Raw genomic sequence first — 19,711 nt, 5'->3', positions numbered from 1 at the left:
CTGGAAAGAACCTGGTATTTGTTTTTGTTTGTTTGTTTTTTGTTTTCTTTGTTAATTAAGCTATACCACAGGAAGGGGAATGCATTTGGACTTTACCTAGTGGGTATATGTACACTAGACTTTTAAATATCTAATTAATTCACTGTCAATTAACTCAACTTTTATAGACACCAGTGTGGACACTCACCACTTTGTTCTGTGTAGGGGTTAGGGGTACTGCCAAGGAAAGTTCCTGCACTCAGGATCTACTTGTTGCTCTGTACCCATGGAGGCCTGAGTTCTCTGGCTGAGCTCTGTACCTTCAAAGTGGTAGGATTTGGGCCACTGATTTCACTGACCATTTTGCTTCAGTAAGGTCTGAGGTATCAGACCCAAAAGTTATTTCTTTACCTGCATTCAAATTTCTGTGCTGCAGCTGTGGACACATTTGTCTTCTGTTCAGGTACAGTTAGGGAGAGGTGAATGCTTTTTATTGTGATTTCTCTTGTAAATATTTGGGAGGGGCTTAGTTCCTACAGATGAAAGCTCTATAAATATCTGGATAGATTAAACAGAAAAGCATCTGGACCTAGTAACTGTCTAGCAAAATGTGGGAAGACTATAATGCCTTTGTTTAACCTTGAAGTTTAATCCAACCAGGAATCCAAACTCAAATTGAAGTCAGAGAATAGCTAATTCTGTGAGAATGCTTTTGGGTATTTTGTGGAGGGTATTCAAACAAAAAAAAACCTCATCAATGTGAGAAAGTGGAGATGCTGCTAGAAAACAGAGCAAGTATTTGTTTTGTGCTTGATTTTACCAGAATATGAAATAAGCAGCAGGATAGAAGTAAATAAATACAGAGGCAATATGTTTGTGAAGCCTAAATAGTCAGTCAAGACTGTTAAAAAGTTGTCAGTCCATGGATTTGGACATTTAAAAAAAAAAACAGAACCGACTGTAGTGATGGATTTTGTTGTATCATTTGGCAATTCACAAGTGCACCTAAATGGCTCAGCATGAAGTAAGACTGACTGAGGAAACATTATAGCAGTCACAGTACGTGGCCACTTTTTTGATGGATAAGAAGTTGTAAGGACAAGATGGTAGCGCTGAATGAATTAAACTGATCATTAACAAGGACATGGGAGGGAAAGGGTGGTAAATTCTTTCCATCAGGAAAATTATCAAAATGAAAAAAAATGCAGAGGTCACAAGATCAAAATAAACAAACAACTTAGAATGAAATCAGAACACCAAGGAAAAGAGGAGGAAAAAGTAACATTTCCTGAGTTTGGTTAAGATTTGGGAAGGCATTTATCCAACACTAACAGATGAGAAAAGTGAGATGGAAGAAAACTAAAAACACGGTGTTATCCTCAGAGCAAAATCAAACAATGGAGTTTAATATGGGCAGAGCTATGTATACATAAAGTTGCCTGATACATTCCATTGTAAGACCTTGTTTTCAGTGCTTTTAACTTTTCTAAATGTTAACTGTTCAGGCTGAAATTTCCCATGCCGGCTGTCTGTGTCAGGCTGCTTTATTTTTTAGAAAGTTTCAGGGGGAAAAAATGGTTAGCTGTTTGAGAATGAGGTTTGATAAAACAGTTTTCTGTATGTTAAAAATCTCTTGCAACCATTTCACGAAGAACCTCTAATCCATCTGTGCTTTGGAACAGGAACTTGAAATTTGGCGTAGGAAATTTGGCCTTTGTGTTAGCCTTTTCCTATTCTCATGAAAAAATACCCAAATTTGGCCAAATTAAAGAAAAATGTCAGTTTTCACGTGCCAAGCAGAGATTTCTCAGAGTTTGTCAGCCAGTTACACATATGTAATGATGGGTTCTAAAGTAAGTGTTAGCACCCGAGAAAGGAATCTTGGCATCATTGTGGATAGTTCTCTGAAAGCTTCATCTCAATGCACAGCAATGATAAAAAAGACTAATAGAATGTTAGGAATTATTAAGAAAGGGATAATAATCCCACTGTATAAACCTATGGCGTGGCCACACCTTGAATCCTGTGTCCAGTTCTAGTCACTCTGGCAGGATGCTGATAGAGAGGCCTTAATCAGCTCCTGCCACTCCAGCCCCAATCAGTGGGATTGGATTGGGGTTGGGTAGATAGCCTGATACTTGCCTCCCTGTAACTGACCACACGTGACAGTCTCATTAGCAGAAGCTAATAAGGCTGGGAGGAAGTGAGAGCTGGGGGAGGGCCAGAGACCAGGGACAGAAGATCAGGCTCAGACTCAGAGGGAGGTGGGAGTCTCCTAGTCTGTTGCTGGCCAGGCCTGTGATAGGCCAAGCTGTTGTAAAAAGACTGTATATAGTTGGTATGGACTTGATCACAAATAAAGAGCACAGGTGTTGTACCAGCCTGAAGTGTCCCTGAGTCAGGGATCGGCAACCTTTGGCATGCAGCCCACCAGGGTAAGCCCCATGGCGGGCCGGGCCGGTTTGTTTACCTGCCGCATCCGCAGGTTCGGCCGATTGCAGCTCCCTCTGGCCGTGGTTTGCCGTTCCAGGCCAATGGGGGCTGTGGGAAGCGGCATGGACTGAGGGATGTGCTGGCCAGCGGATGCGGCAGGTAAACAAATCAGCCCATCCTGTCAGGGGGCTTACCCTAGCAGGCCGCGTGCCAAAGGTTGCCAATCCCTGACCAAGGGTATGGAACAGCTTCCATACCAGGAAAGCCTAAAAAGATTAGGGCTGTTCGAGAGACAATTAAAGGGTTGATATGATAGAGGTCTATAAAATCATGAATGGTGTGGTGAAAAAGTATTATTTTCTCTAGGGCTGTTGATTAATTGCAGTTAACTCACGAGATTCATCATGATTAATTCTTATTAATCACTTTTTTTTAGTTAATTGCAGTTTTAATGAAACAATAGAATACCAGTTGAAATGTATTAAATATTTTTGGATGTTTTTCTACATTTTCAAATACATGGATTTCAATTACAACACAGAATACAAAGTTACAATGCTCACTTTATATTTTTTTATTACAAATATTTGCATGGTAAAAATAAGGAAAATATTATTTTTCAATTCACCTCATACAAGTACTGTAGTGTGAGCTCTTTATCGTGAAAGTACAACTTACAAATGTAGATTTTTTTTCTGTTACATAACAGCACTCAAAAACAAAACAATGTAAAACTTGAGAGCCTACAAGTCCACTCAGTTCTTGTTCAGCCAGTCACTAAGACAAACAAGTTTGTTTACATTTACGGGGGATGATTTACAGTGTCACCTGAAAGTAAGAACAGGCATTCACATGGCACTTTTGTAGCTGGCATTGCAAGGTATTTACATGCCAAATATGCTAAACATTCATATGTCCCTTCATGCTTCGGCCACCATTCCAGAGGACATGCTTCCATGCTGATGACGCGTGTTAAAAAAATGTGTTAATTACATTTGTGACTGAACTCCTTGGGGGAGAATTTTATGTCTCCTACTCTTTTTACCTGCACTCTGCCATATATTTCATGTTATATCAGTCTTGGATGATGACCAGCCATATGTTCATTTTAAGAACACTTTCACTGCAGATTTGACAAAATGCAAAGAAGGTACTAATGTGAGATTTCTAAAGATAGCCATAGCACTCAGCCCAAGGTTTAAGAATCTGAAGTGTCTTCCAAAATCTGAGAGGGATGAGGTGTGGAGAATCCTTTCAGAAGTCTTAAAAGATCATCACTGCAGAATCCAACTGACCAAAAGAGAAAATCAACCTTCTGCTGGTGGCATTTGACTCAGATGATGAAAATGAACATGCTTGGGATGGTTATCAAGCAGAACCCATCTTCTTGTTTGTCTCAGCGATTGGTTGAACAAGAAGTAGGACTGAGTGGACTTGTAGGCTGTAAAGTTTTACATTGTTTTGTTTTTAATGCAGTTATTTGTTTGTACACAATTCTACATTTGTAAGTTCAACCTTTATGATAAAGAGACTGCATTACAGTACTTGTATTCAGTCAATTGAAAAATATTTTTTACATGTAAATATTTGTAACCAAAAATAAATTTAAAGTGAGCACTATACACTTTGTATTCTGTGTTGTCATTGAAATCAATATGTTTGAAAATGTAGAAAACACCCAAAATATTTATATAAATGGTATTCTAATATTGTTTAACTGCGTGGTTAATCTCGATAATTTTTTTAAATCACTTGACAGCCCTACTTTTCTCTCTTCCACAATACAAAAACCAGGAGTCACCCAATGAAATTAATAGGCAGTAGGTGTAATACAAACAAGAGGAAGTACTTTTTTCTTACATAACACACAATGAGCATAAGGAACTCATTGACAGAGGATGTTGTGATGGCTAAAAAAGAATTAGATAAGTTCCTGGAGACTAAGTTCATGGAGGTCTACCAATGGCTATTAGTCAAGATGGTCAGGGATATAACACACACACACACAGCTCTGATACCGGCCACTGTTGAAGACAGAGCCTGGGTTATGGCAGTTCTTATGTTCTTAATTCTCTGAAGAGTCTATTTGCCCTATGTTCCATGCCAGAGCTACAGGAGTTTCTTTTTAATTGCTACTCCCAGCTGCTGCAGGCCACTGTGCAGACGAGGACAGAAACAGAGCAGGGAGTCTGTCTCTCCTGAGATCTCAAGGCTTGCTCTGCTGGTAGCCAGGTGGCATGGAGAAGGAACAGCCTGACTTGAATGCAGAGGGGACAAAACACAAACTGGGGGAGGCATATCTAAGAGAGTATATTTGGATCAGGAGGAGAGACTGGGATTGATACTCGGAGCTGATGAATGTTGGGCAAAGAGACTGGGGCTGAGAGCCAAGAGAAGAATGCGGGAGGAAATGGGACACAATGGATGGATGGGGAAGACTAAAGGAGGATAAGGAGCCAGGGGCAGGCAGACTGGCAGTGAATGGTTGGGCAAAGAGACTGAAAAAGGGAGTCAGTGAGTGTAAGGAAGAAAACGGGAGTGGGGAGAAATGAGTACAGAGACCTGGGACTGGATTGGCAGGAAGGTGGGACAAGGAGCTAAGTGAGGAGACACTAAGAGGACTTGGACAGGGATAGGATGAAAGTAATGGGACATAAGGGGTTAGGGTAGAAGGGAAGGGGCAGAAGGGTCTGTGACCATTGAAGGACACTCCTCTCCAGAGCCTAGAATGCAACCCAAGATTCCTGTGTCTTACCATTCCTCTGCTGTCAGCAAATATCTGTGAAATCCACTAGCAAAGAGTCTCATCCCCCTCTAGTGTCAGTCCACATAGAGAAGTGGTGGGTAACCTGCGGCCTGCACACAGCCCATCAGGGTAATCCGCTGGCAGGCCACCAGACAGTTTGTTTACATTTGCACGGCCGCCCGCAGCTCCCATTGTCTGGGAACAGCGAACCACAGCCAATGGGAGCTATGTGAAGCAGCATGGGCCACAGGCTGCCCACCACTGACATAGAGGATGACAACCTACTACTGCTATCAGTTACTCCATTAGCTCAAGTAGTAGAGGTCTGTGTGGTTAATCTAAATGTTCCTGCTGATGACCCATGTGGGTGTCAATATGATTCTACACAATGGAATTTCTGTTTTTTCAGTTTGCTTTTTTTAAAAAATAGGAAATTACATTAACAAAAAATCATATAAGAATGCTAAGGTTGCAAAGTGAAGTAGACAAAAGTAAGGAAATGATAGAATTAAGGATTGCCTGTGTCTTTAGTGTATAGGCTGGAACATACCGTGGGGAGGAAGCAGGGTTGTTAGTGAAAGAGTCTGTTATCTCTAGGATGCCTGTGTCCTTTGTTGCAGAAGTTGAAAGGTGTGTAGGGAATGAGGCAAGAGGCTGCAGAAAGAGAAAGGATGGTCTCTGTGCTTCAATTCACCATCTGTAAAATAGGAATAAAAACACCACCTATTCTCACAGGGGTGTTGGGAAAATAAATAAATTAATGTTTGTGAAGCATTCAAATACTATAGTGATGAGCACCACAGAAAAATTCCATGATGAGGAAATTAGTAATTCTGTCTTAATAGCCGGGTTTGAAAAGTGTGCACTAAATAAAGCCTGGGGCCACACACTGAACAACATGGAGAAAACAAAGTATGGAACAGGGCTCATTAAGTGAGCATTGTTCATTCTGTGCACTGAATGAGGCATGGGTCCTCGAAAAAAATATTGATGCGATCATTTAATTAAAGAATTATCATAATACATATGCACAGTGGAAGCAAATTAAAATTGCGTGGGCATATTAATTCTGACATTTCCTAACTTTTAAGTGCTTGACTTTGCCAACAATGTTCTTTTAATGTAGTTTTTATGTAGTTATTTATACACTATACCTAAGGTTAAGCTTTTGTCACAGTTATTTTTAGTAAAAGTGAGGGACAGGTCATGGGCAATAAATATTCACAGAAGCCTATGACCTTTCTGTGACTTTTATTAAAAATAACATGGCAGGGGAGGCTGATGGGGGACGACTGAAGCTTGAGGGTGGGGAGCAGAATGGAAGCCTGAGCCCTCCTGCAAGGTGTGGAGGGGTCCAGCACCTGCCGTGGCGGTGGCTGACAGCACCTTGGGATTCCAGGCCCCCACACTGCCCACGGTGGCTGGGAGCTGCAGACTCAGGAATCACTGACCTCGGTGACTTAATCTTATCCTTAATTAAACTATTAATGTAAACAGTGCTTTACAGATTTTCCTAATTTCCGACCTAGACCTCCCACACTGCAACTTGAGACCATTGCTCCTTGTTCTGTCATCTGCCACCACTGAGAACAGCCTAGCTCCATCCTCTTTGGAACCCCTCCTTCAAGTAGTCGAAGGTTGCTATCAAATCTCGCCTCATTCTTCCCTTCTGCCGACTAAATAAGCCAGGTTCCCTCAGCCTCTCCTCATAAGTCATGTGCTCCAGCCCCCTAATCATTTTTGTTGCCCTCCGCTGGACTCTCTCTCCAATGTGTCTACATCCTTTCAGTAGTGAGTGGCCCAAAACTGGACGTAGTACTCCAAATGTGGCTCACCAGTGCCAAATAGAGGGGAATAATCACTTCCCTCAGTCTCCTGGCAATGCTTCTACTAATGCAGCCCTATATGTCATTAGCCTTATTGGCAACAAGGGCACACTGTTGGCTCATATCTAGCTTCTTGTCCACTGTAGTCCCCAGGTCCTTTTCTGCAGAACTGCTGCTTAGCCAGTCGGTCCCCAGCCTGTAGCAGTGCATGGGATTCTTCCATCCTAAGTGCAGGACTCTGCACTTGTCCTTGTTGAACTTCATCAGATTTCTTTTGGCCCAGTCCTCTAATTTGTCTAGGTCCCTATCCCTCTGGACCTTATCCCTACCCTCCAGCATTTCTACCTCTTCCTCCAGCTTAGTGTCATCTGTGAACTTGCTGAGGGTGCAATCCATCCCATCAGCCATGTTCAATGAGATTCTGCAAGCCAGTGCTGCATTGGACTGTGAGCACAGGGCCTGGAGGATGAACACTGCAGACAGCTAGGAGAAGGAAAGAGTGGAGAGGAGAAAGGCCAGGAGAGCCAGCAGGAAAAGAAGAGGGAGATGCACGAGGTCATAATGGGGCTTCTCAGGTTGCAAACAGATGCTTCAGACTCTGGTGGGCCTACAGGTTCAACTATCTCAAGATTGCATACCTCTACAGAGCATTGGGAACTCAGTATCAGGACCTCCCTATACCCCCCTCAACTATCCCCATGGCATCGGGGGTCGCTGCCCTACCCCTACCACTCCACCACAGGGGACATTAAAAACTACCAATGCTTCACAGGCACTTACCAGCGAAAACCACTGTTTTCTAGTATGTGTAGCTAGAATAGACATGAATGGTCTTTCCCCTCAATAAATCAAACAGAATGTATGAAGTTTTTTTATGTATTTGTTTTAAAATGGCCTCCTTTTTTGCACTGATTTGTTACAGAATAAAATTCTTTTATAAATTAATCTTTATTAGTTCACAACATATAGTGCTGAGCACTCAGCACTTCTCAAAACAACCAATTACCTGTTACTGCACAATGTCACACATCTCATAGGATCGTTCACAAACAAAATAAATAGGTCCATTGACAATGTTATATTTCTACACGTACAGCAATCACCACATTTTTCCTGCCTGGCCACAAAAGAGTGAGGCCAAGAAGAGCACACCATAACACCACATACACACAAGGCTGACTCACTGTTAAAATGGTCTTTCAAAGCCTCTCTGAGCCATACACTCCATGTCGAGGTCTTCTAATAGCCTTGTATCTGGCTGTTCAAATTCAGCAAACTGCTACTCCACCTTCCACAGTGGTGGGAATTTTTCCTCTTTTGCTTCATGTATATTATGGAGGACATAACAGGCACCTATAATATTTGGGAATTTTTTTCACTGACATCCAATCTTGTGAGTAAAGATCTCCAACGACCCTTGAAATGACCAAAAGCACATTCAACTCTCATTCTGCACCTGCTGAGCCCGTAGCTGAATCATTCCTTGGTGCTGTCGAGGTGGCCAGTGTACAATATCATGAGCAAGGGAACAAGGGGTCGACTCGGTCACCCAAGATCACTGTTGGCTTTTCAACATTCACAATGGTAATCCACCAATCAGAAAAGAAAGTCCCTGCTTGGACAGTCCTGTGTTCTTAAGCAGCCTTCCCATTTTCTCTGTATATTGTATTTACAATATCATTGTATTTACAGAGAAGTGTACAAACAGAATCCTTTTTCTCTACTGCCACAGGGGCATAGAGTAGTAGTACAGAAGCACTAGGAGATTCTTCCCTACCCTTATAGTACAGATCCTATCATAGGTGCTGAAACTAGGGGTGCTGCCTCACCTTTTGGCTTAAAGTGATTTCTATCATATGCAGCTTTTGCATTTTGGTTCAATGGCTCTCAGCTCCCACACTATACAAATTGTTCCAGCACCCCTGGATCCTATAGGTAAGTGGGACAAGGGAAAAAGAAAGGAAGTCAACACGTGAGAAAATGAAGAGAAAGAGAGAGAGAACTAGGGAGAGTGAAGAAAAGAGTGGAGATAAGGAACTGAAAGAGCACGGAGTGAGAGAAAGGAAGGGAACAGTGAAAGAAGAAATGGAAGAGAGAGAATGAGGCAGGTGTGTGAGAAATGAGGGAAGAGAGAAAAGCTTATTCATAATTGACTTTTTTAGCATTATTTTCATATTAACGTGTCAGGGAGAAGAAACAGTGTGTGAGCAACACCTCATCAAGAATAGCAAATAGTAAAACTGAAGAGTTTGCCAACAACTCAGAGGCTGAAAATCTGCCCCAACTTCAGCAAATATGAATAATGGTTACATCCACAGAAATCAAGAAAGGTCTGTGAATGATTCCTAAGCCAAAGAGAAGACTCAGGCTTAAATTCATCTAATTTTTTTGTTTGATGAATCCTATTTAACCAGCTCTAAGGAGGGAGGAACCCAATTTGACTTTTTGAGTTCAGTCTGTTTGCAGAGTACAGGATTGGCAAATACTGGAGGGAATTTTTTTATTATTACTTGCAGAGTGAACAAATTTGAACTGGAAATCACTGAGACGATAAACATGAAACCCCACAATGCCATTTCTTACAAAAGCGGCAAAGAGTCCTGTGGCACCTTATAGACTAACAGACGTATTGGAGCATAAGCTTTCGTGGGTGAATACCCATTTCTTCAGATGCATGCAGTGGAAATTTCCAGAGGCAGGTATAAATATGCAATCAAGAATCAGGCTAGGGATAACGAGGTTAGTTCAATCAGGGAGGATGAGGCCCTCTTCTAGCAGTTGATATGTGAACACTAAGGGAGGAGAAACTGCTTTTGTAGTTGGCTAGCCGTTCACAGTCTTTGTTTAATCCTGAGCTGATGGTGTCAAATTTGCAAATGAACTGAAGCTCAGCAGTTTCTCTTTGAAGTCTGGTCCTGAAATTTTTTTGCTGCAGGATGGCTACCTTTAAATCTGCTATTGTGTGTCCAGCGAGATTGAAGTGTTCTCCCATAGGTTTTTGTATATTGCCATTCCTAATATCTGATTTGTGTCCATTTATCCTTTTACGTAGGGACTGGCCGGTTTGGCCGATGTACATGGCAGAGGGGCATTGTTGGCACATGATGGCGTATATTACATTGGTGGACGTGCAGGTGAATGAACCAGTGATGGTGTGGCTGATCTGGTTAGGTCCTGTGATGGTGTCGCTGGTGTAGATACGTGGGCAGAGTTGGCATCGAGGTTTGTTGCATGGATTGGTTCATGAGTTAGAGTTACTATGGTGCGGTGTTTAGTTGCTGGTGAGAATATGCTTCAGGTTGGTGGGTTGTCTGTGGGCGAGGACTGGCCTGCCTCTAAGGCCTGTGAAAGTGAGGGATCGTTGTCCAGGATGGGTTGTAGATCAGCGATGATGCGTTGGAGAGGTTTTAGCTGAGGACTGTATGTGATGGCCAGTGGAGTTCTGTTGGTTTCCTTCTTGGGCTTGTCTCGCAACAGGAGGCTTCTAGGTATACATCTGGCTCTGTTGATCTGTTTCCTTATTTCCTCATGTGGGTATCGTAGTTTTGAGAATGCTTGGTGAAGCTCTTGTAGGTGCTGGTCTCTGAGGAGTTGGAGCAAATGCAGTTGCACTACCGCTTTTACAGATCCAGACTAACACGGCTACCCCTCTGAAGCTATTTTTTACAAAATCACTTTTAAGATTAGAATCACACTTCAAGGAAGCCTGCAATCCTCACTGAAAACTCACAGTAATCTTGCTTCAACAGTAACATAAAAACCAATGGTGTTATAATGAATCGCAACATTGAAAGTTCACGTGTACCGCATAGTGCCAGAAGGAGCAGACAAGAAGGACAGTTAGGTATGTCTGCTCAAACATAGTAAGCAACCAGAAATGTAGAGCAACCACTTTTTTTTTTTTTAAACAACACACAGAAAGGTGGCCTGGATTTCACAGAAGGAAAGGCTGATTCACCTACTGTGGCCAGCTTCTCCAACTTATGTTGCAACAGGCCAGATGCACTCTGACATTTTTCCCCCCACACTCCTCTGTTGTTTATTGATAGTGATGCTCATGTTGAAAGGGCTCAATTTCCATTCATAGACAAGGCCATGCAAAATTAAATAGCTCGCCACTGGCCATGACCTGCCATCAGAGTTTTGATTTCCAAAGTGCACACCCTAATACACACAACTTATTTATTTATTTTAATATTATTAGAAGCTAATATTTCTTGAGGGACAAGTGGCAGCAGGCACTGAAGCTGAAAGTGATGTGACAAACATTGCAGCACACAATGGTGAAACAACTCAACCTTGTAATTAATTTCTATCTTTAAATTCCCATCAATAAAGTTTAGCTGGATGAATCTAGCAGGGTGAAGCTTTCTAGCGGCACATTTCCTGTTGTAAAGGTTACAATACTGTTTGCATATTTACTATGGAGGACATGAGAAAATGATGCAGAACAATGAGCAAGGAAAACTTTAATAGATCTGAGTTTTAAAGAATCTTGATGACATTAGTATGCATTATAGAAGGTATAGTATATTACCAAGATAGAAATAACCTTTGCATTTCAATTCAGAGGAAAGCAGAATATTCATCCTATAGTAGCCTATTCATGGGAATAGCCAGAATCCATTAACGGGGAGCATTAGAGTCCTTTCAGGGACTTCTGTTGAGATTCTTGTTTGTGAATAAATGAGATTAATGAAGTCTAACAATGCCCAATCTTCATGTAATTAATTAAGAATGTTCTCTGGCTAACATTTCTCACCTGTTTTAAGCAGTGAAAGATACCAAACTGAAGTTAGTTTCGCCTCCATGCAATTCCCCCTTTCTCAAAAAAAGTTTTAGGTTACTTCCAAGTATCTAGTCACCTCTTGTTTTAAGAGACATTTCATTTGGCTGACCCATTGTAGTTCTTTCACAGGTGAACTGCATGTCCACTCATGGAGTTTCTAATTAGAGCTGGACAAATGTATCTGAAATGTATCTTTCTAAAAATATCCATTTTAAAAAAAATTAAGGGCCAGATCCTCAGCTATGGCTGAGGAGTTCTTGGCAGAAATGGGAAAGAGGGATAGAAAGGCAATACTAAACAATCTTTGAGCTTCTGTGATCCTGGGGCCACTCTGCTCTGGACTGGTTCCCTCAAAACAAATTAGAGAACCAAGAGGGTTTCTCTAAATAGCACTGGCAGCCTATGGACCAAAAGAGCTGTTACAGAAGCCAAAAATTGCCAAGGTGCAGGGATGGAACAGCCACATGCTGTGCTGGTCACAGGGAGGACTGCCTAGGAGCCATTATTGTGTCTGTACACCACTATAGGATCCTCTGTACTGAGGGCTTCCGAATAAGAACTGATTAAATCAGTGGCCCAAAGGAAGCCATCTGGAGTACACAACAAATTTTATTGATCCAACAACACTCAGAAGTTATACTTCATATTCCTGAGCACCATCTACTGGCATTGTATCTGTAAAATGAGGATAATGGTACTGACCTCTGAGATCTACTGATGGAAAGAACTAAATAATATAGCGCTGCCTATCTCTTTACAAAAGCACAGCTGTAAAACATCCTTGTGACATCTTATACTGTGTCTGACTAATATGACTCCAGGGTACCTTTACGGCAAGGGAGCTGTGGAAAGCTGTTCTAACAGAGTTGAGAATCTGGCCCAAAATGTTAAGGGAATGGTTATGCTAGCGAGGATGTGTACCATCATTTCTAATCCATAACTATCAAGAGAGAAGCAGAAAATTAGTTTCTCTATACCCTGTTCTGCTAGCATGTAGTAGAATTCATCATTTACTTTATACTACCTGTGAAGCTGGCAGTGTAACCAAGTAGTTCATTTTATCATTTAATTGTGTTATCCATTATTGTGGCTAACTCGTATGTAATTTCATATGTAATTAATGTGTGATGAATAGACTTAAGTTCGAGGTATAGATATAAGTAGGATAGGATTACAGGAGTATAAGATGGACAAGTATTTATGAGTGATGAGTATAGTAAAGTAAAGTTTTAAAGCAAGGCCTACCGTTTAAGGACTGTAAGATTTCAGCTTAGCCACAGCAGCCCTCAGGCTTAAGGAGGGTTAACATAAGCAGGTGACCTAGGAATAACCCTGCACCAGTAAAGTTAGGTTAATGTAAAGAATGTGCTTATAAGTAATGTTCAGGAAAATATGCCACGATGTACCCATGTACAAGACACCCAGTTGTAACATGGAAAGTTTTGCTCTCACTACAAGTTACCATGGGAACATGTTTACATAGATGTTAACAAAATGCTAATGAGAATAAGGGGAACTAAGGGCTTGTCTCCACTTACTGGGGGATCGACGCACAGCAATTGATCCACCGACGGTCAATTTAGCGGGTCTACTGAAGACCCGCTTAATCAACTGCCGATCACTCTCCCGTCAACTCTGATACCTTATGCTTCTCATTGCATAGGAGTAAGTCAATGGGAGAGCTTCTCCCGTTGACCCAGCATGATGTAGACACTGTAGTAAGTCGACCTAAGCTACGTCAACTCCAGCTACGTGAATAACATAGCTGGAGCTGCGTAACTTAGGTCAACTTAGACACGTAGTGGAGACCCACCCTAAGAGAACAACCTATGAGAAGCAGGGCACTCCCAAAATTTAGGGGATGTGGAAGTACAGATAAGGAACAGAGGGTTGAAACCATATGCATATGCATAAGATGGTAGACATGGTCATTATAGGAAAAGAAGGGTTCCTGCTATGGATAGGGAGGGAAGATCCCACCAGGGAAGACTTTAAGGAAAGACCCATCAGAAAAGACCCATTAGGGGAGGAACCAAGTCAGGAAGACCCCATGGGAACAACCCCCCTATTGATGACAGGTGGATCTCTCAACAGTTATCTCTATGATATCTTTGGGTATGTGATATGAATACAGCATGGGTTCTCTCTCAGGTTGCGTATACCTGTTTGTGATTAAAAAGAAAAGGAGTACTTGTGGCACCTTAGAGACTAACCAATTTATTTGAGCATGAGCTTTCGTGAGCTACAGCTCACTTCATCGGATGCATACTGTGGAAATTGCAGAAGACATTATTATATACACAGACACCATGAAACAATACCTCCTCCCACCCCACTCTCCTGCTGGTAATAGCTTATCTAAAGTGATCATCAAGAAGGGCCATTTCCAGCACAAATCCAGGTTTTCTCACCCTCCGCCCCCCCACAGACAAACTCACTCTCTTGCTGGTAATAGCCCATCCAAAGTGACCACTCTCTTCACAATGTGTATGATAATCAAGGTGGGCCATTTCCTGCAGGAATCCAGGTTCTCTCACCCCCCTCCAAAAACCACACACACAAACTCACTCTCCTGCTGGTAATAGCCTATCCAAAATGACCACTCTCCTTACAACGTGCATGAAAATCAAGGTGGGCCATTTCCAGCACAAATACAGGTTTTCTCACCTCCCCCCCCAAACACACACACACAAACTCACTGTCCTGCTGGTAATAGCCTATCCAAAGTGACCACTCTCCTTACAACAAAAAAACTTCAAATCCAGGGTCCAGCGAGAAACTGCTGAATTGGAATTCATTTGCAAATTGGATACTATTAATTTAGGCTTAAATAGAGACTGGGAGTGGCTAAGTCATTATGCAAGGTAGCCTATTTCCCCTTGTTTTTTCCTACCCCCCCCGGCCCCCGGCCTTCTGGTTAAACTTGGATTTATGCTGGAAGTGGCCCACCTTGATTGTCATGCACATTGTGGGGAGAGTGGTCAGTTTGGATGAGCTATTGCCAGCAGGAGAGTGAGTTTGTGTGTGTGTGTGTGGGGGGGGGTTAAAAAACCTGGATTTGTGCTGGAAATGGCCCACCTTGATTTTCATGCACGTTGTAAGGAGAGTGGTCACTTTGGATAGGCTATTACCAGCAGGAGAGTGAGTTTGTGTGTGTATGGGGGTGGGGGGGGGTAAGAAAACCTGGATTTGTGCTGGAAATGGCCCACCTTGATTTTCATACACATTGTGAGGAGAGTGGTCACTTTGGATAAGCTATTACCAGCAGGAGAGTGAGTTTGTGTGTGTGGTTTTTGGAGGGGGGTGGGGGGGGGGGTGAGAGAACCTGGATTTGTGCTGGAAATGGCCCACCTTGATTATCATACACATTGTAAAGAGAGTGGTCACTTTGGATGGGCTATTACCAGTAGGAGAGTGAGTTTGTGTGTGGGGGGGGTGGAGGGTGAGAAAACCTGGGTTTGTGCTGGAAATGGCCCTTCTTGATGATCACTTTAGATAAGCTATTACCAGCAGGAGAGTGGGGTGGGAGGAGGTATTGTTTCATGGTGTCTGTGTATATAATAATGTCTTCTGCAATTTCCACAGTATGCATCCGATGAAGTGAGCTGTAGCTCACGAAAGCTCATGCTCAAATAAATTGGTTAGTCTCTAAGGTGCCACAAGTCCTCCTTTTCTTTTTGCGAATACAGACTAACACGGCTGTTACTCTGAAACCTGTTTGTGATTGTAACCTTAATTATCTGTTTAGTTAAACTTATAATACAAACAAGATTCTTTGTTTGTAACAGTGTTTGTGGGCACTGTATTTGCTCTTCGTGTACTCTTAGAGTGTCCCAACCTAAGCAAATCGCTATGGGTGACCTTCATCCTGTTGATCTTAAAACTGTAGCAATACAGGAGCCAGATTCATTCACTAGGGACACTGTGGTTTAACATAGAACTATCAATTCAATTTTAGACAAGGCTACAGCAGCTTCAATTATAAGGGCACATTATTAAGAACATCTTGCCCCTTTGAAAAGGTTTCTGTTCAAAGAGGTATAGTTTATTTCGGAGAAACAAATATTAAACACTTTTACCAACTGTGAATGAAATTATTATTCCAGCTTTATCCCAAGAAGAGCTACATGCATGCCAACATTGCTAATCTCAAACTGTTGACAAGGCTAATTAAAATTTGCTCTTAAATAGTAATAATAATAATAGTTGGTGCCGCTCTAAAAGCACCCTTTTGTAATCTATATATTACAGGGACATTCTGTCAAGAGAAGAATCCTAGATTTTTAAAAACTCCCCATCAGAATTCCTAACACCACTTTTGATTTATTAAAATTGAAGTAAACATAAGTACTTAATTTGCTTCTCATTATTTTTTGCTGTTTCTTTCTTTCATTTCACGCTGCTGTGACAATGAATCTAGACTGGCCAATTTTTAGACAGTTTTACATCTCAGTTCTTAAGCACTAGACCATGAAACTGCAGAGTGTAAGCTGGAAAACCATTTTGATGATTTTTTTAAAATAGTCATTGCCTCTCTGTTAATATTTGGTTTTGTAAAACCATCTCATTACTAGAGAGAGGTTCACAGAAAGCCTTCAGGGCAGGGATTGTCTCTTTTCTGTGTTTGTATAGCACAATGGGGCCCCAATCCTGACTGGAAACTGAGTGTTATCATAGTATACACATTTACTACTACTACATATGTCAAATCCAGGACACTTCCTGCAGCTCAGGTATAAAGCCCCAAACATATGTATCCGAGTTCCAATGGTGAAGAAATACTTGTTCATCATTCCTCCATTTTTGTCATCATCCATTTCCTCATCATTTCTCCATTCCTCCATCATCCACATTCACCATGAACTTTTATCTGCATTTTAGGTACGCTGGAACTGATTTCCTGGGAACTCCTGTCTGTATTTTAGCAACATTGTCATCCGCCTATATGTATTTATCTGGTTAATACTGCAAGTGGGGGTGTATATACATATTTTTATTTCTGTTATATATAGCTGTTGTTTTAACTCTAGTCTCTCAAACTAAAGCAAAGAAAACTTGAACTGTGTATCCCTCATAGGAAGGCAGATGCCTGCAGATAGTAAAGGCAATAAAAAGATTCCCTCAGAGCCCTGAGTTAGTAGGGAGCAGATGTCATCAGGAGAAGGCTACCAAATTCTCTGAGCCTGAGAACTAAGTGAGACCAGCTGAGAGAGCTGAATGGCAACCCTGCTCTAAGAGGAGAGCTGGGGACTCCTGGTAAGGAGAGGGGTAATCATTGCTTGAATTACTCAGCTCCAGGAGGAGAGCTGGGGCTCCTATCACAAGGAGATGACAGAGACTGAGAGGTAACCCTGAGGGAAGCAGGAACAGAACCTAGAGGGTAGAGGAGCCCTGAAAGTCAGAAGCATCTTTTGTTTATTTCAGGCTTTTTGGTATGGACCCTTTTGTAAGACATTTTGTAATAAACAAGCTCCCAGGAGGGTATTATTGAGTCAAGAGTGCCAGAAGTGGAATTATTGGCTTCTAAGAAGGGAAAGTGAGGCAGGGAGTACATGCAGCACCAGGCTAACTCAGCAGGAGATGCTACAGGACAGGCAAATCCTATGACAGTGCACTTAAGCTATTGTACATCTTTATACCTCTTCTCTTCCCTTTTTATTTATGGTGTCTGTATTCAAAAATTAATAAAATACAAGCAAAAAGAAATCATGTTGGAGTTAAATAAATTAATCTATGCTGCATTTGCATTCAAATAGGGTATTTGCATGGAATGTAATATACCTTAGTCATTCTCTCAGGACAGAACACAAATCTAGTTCATTAATTGCCTTTGGTTTTATGTATAGGTTAAAATTCCACTACGATACATCATTTCATGTTTAGGTGATCCTGCCAGCATGGCTATAAATCAGAATTACAAATTAGTTAAACATACAGAAAATACAATTACAAGTTCAAAAAAATACTCAGCAGCACTAAATTAATCAAACCATCTACATATCTCTCCGCGTTGTGTGTGACTCACAGTCATCAGTGGCCTCAGAAGCAGCAAGAAGCCTGCTTAAGGATAAATTAGGCTTAAATCAAGTGGCAGTCAATGGCTGGGACTACTGAGTAGCTAAGTGTACATTTATAGAATGCATTTCTTGAAGTGAGGGGAGTGAAGGAGGGACATATACATCTTGATTTCTCAGTTTAAAACAGTCTTCCGACAGTATGAATAACTGAGTTTGTTCCTCTGACTTGTTTTAAGTTAACTTACATAAAGGCAAAGTCTTGGGCTGAATTTATCCCCAGCTGTAACTCAATTTCTGTGACCTCAAATTAACAAACAAATGTCAAATCAAAACTATGCTTGATTAGAGGAGGCAGCATTTATGCTGGGCCCCTTCTCTCAGCTGATTCTCAATTGATTTGGAGAGAGCAGAGACTTGCCCCATCCTCTCTGCAAGTCTCTTGGCCCCAGACCCTTCAAGAAACAGTACTGGGTTCTCTCTTCCAATCTCTGCTACGTCCTTGATTGTGTAATTGGACCTTACAATCTTAAGGAGCCATACCAGGTGGTGGAGTGGACTGACCAGTAGGCAGTATTGCCCTTGAGGGCAGACCACCCTGTCACATGCATCTATAAAAGATCTATCAATTACAGGCATGTGGAATATTTGTTGCAAATAGTTTTTCCTATGGTTTTTCTAGGATTGTAGAAATGTTACAAGATGTCTCCAAAAGAAGACATAAGAAATGCCAACTAGAAGGATTAAGTGTGGATTTTTCTCATTGTTTTAATGAGTCCCTCAATGCCATACAGCTAGAGAAATTAACCCCACATTTTGTTCCCATCTCTGCCACTAAGTGTTCTAATACTACTTTCCAGATGTGTACTCTTTACAAACATTAGTTTGTTAAGCTTCACAAGGTCCTTATGAAACTGACAGATATAATTATTCCTATTTTACAGATGGTGTAGAGAGGTTAAGAAAACTTTCCCAGAGACTCAGATAGAGTCTATCAGAATGAAGTTCAGAATGTAAGTCTGATTCCCAGCCTGTGTCTCATCCATTAATCTACAGCAGCTCCCGGGAAGTCACATAACCTCTATGGGTATGTCTACGCTGCATTTTAACAACCAGGGCAGCGAGTCTTAGAGACTGACTTTACAGAGTCAGGCTCATGGAGCTCGCGCAACGGTGCTAAAAACAGCTGTGTAGATGTTTAAAATAATCATTACCTGTCTGTTAATATTTGGCTTTGTAAAACCATCTCATTACTAGAGAGAGGCTCACAATAAGCCTTCAGGGCAGGGATTGTCTCTTTTCTGTGTTTGTATAGCACCCAGCACAATGAGGCCCCAATCCTGACTGGAAACTGAGTGTTATAGTGTACATATTTACTATTACTACGTATGTAAATCCAGGACACTTCCTGCAGCTCAGGTGTAGATGTCTGGGCTCGGGCTGGAGCTTGGACTCTGAAGTTCACCTGCCTGCCAAGGCTTCAGGGCCCAAGCTTCAGCTTGCGTTGCCATGTCTACACTGCCCTTTTAAGTGTTGTAGCAAAAGCTGGTGTCTAGAGACCACAAATTTTAAAATGCAGTGTAGATATACCTTAAGTTTATCTGTTTCCCTACTAGTGATATGAAGAAAAATTACCGAGCTACATTCAGCTGAGGGCACCTTAAATCCTGTGTATGTTTTTTAATTTCATTTAAGGTAAATTTTACACAGTGCAAGATTATTTGAGCAGTAATGTATTGCTATAATTTTAACAAGAAGTTGCCTCAGAAATGTTTATCTGTTGATATACATAACTATTCTTAGATAAAATAATTCTTTCCTCTTTTTCTTTCCCCCAGGCCCCAAAGAATCCCTCCATTCCAAACTGTCCATAGCAAAATAAATACATAAATAAATGAATGAATGCCACAGCTCCATACTCTAT

Source organism: Chelonia mydas, chromosome 3, assembly GCF_015237465.2.
Source record: "Chelonia mydas isolate rCheMyd1 chromosome 3, rCheMyd1.pri.v2, whole genome shotgun sequence".
NCBI classification, from domain to species: Eukaryota; Metazoa; Chordata; order Testudines; family Cheloniidae; genus Chelonia; species Chelonia mydas.
Note: the sequence above shows the minus strand (reverse complement) of the source record.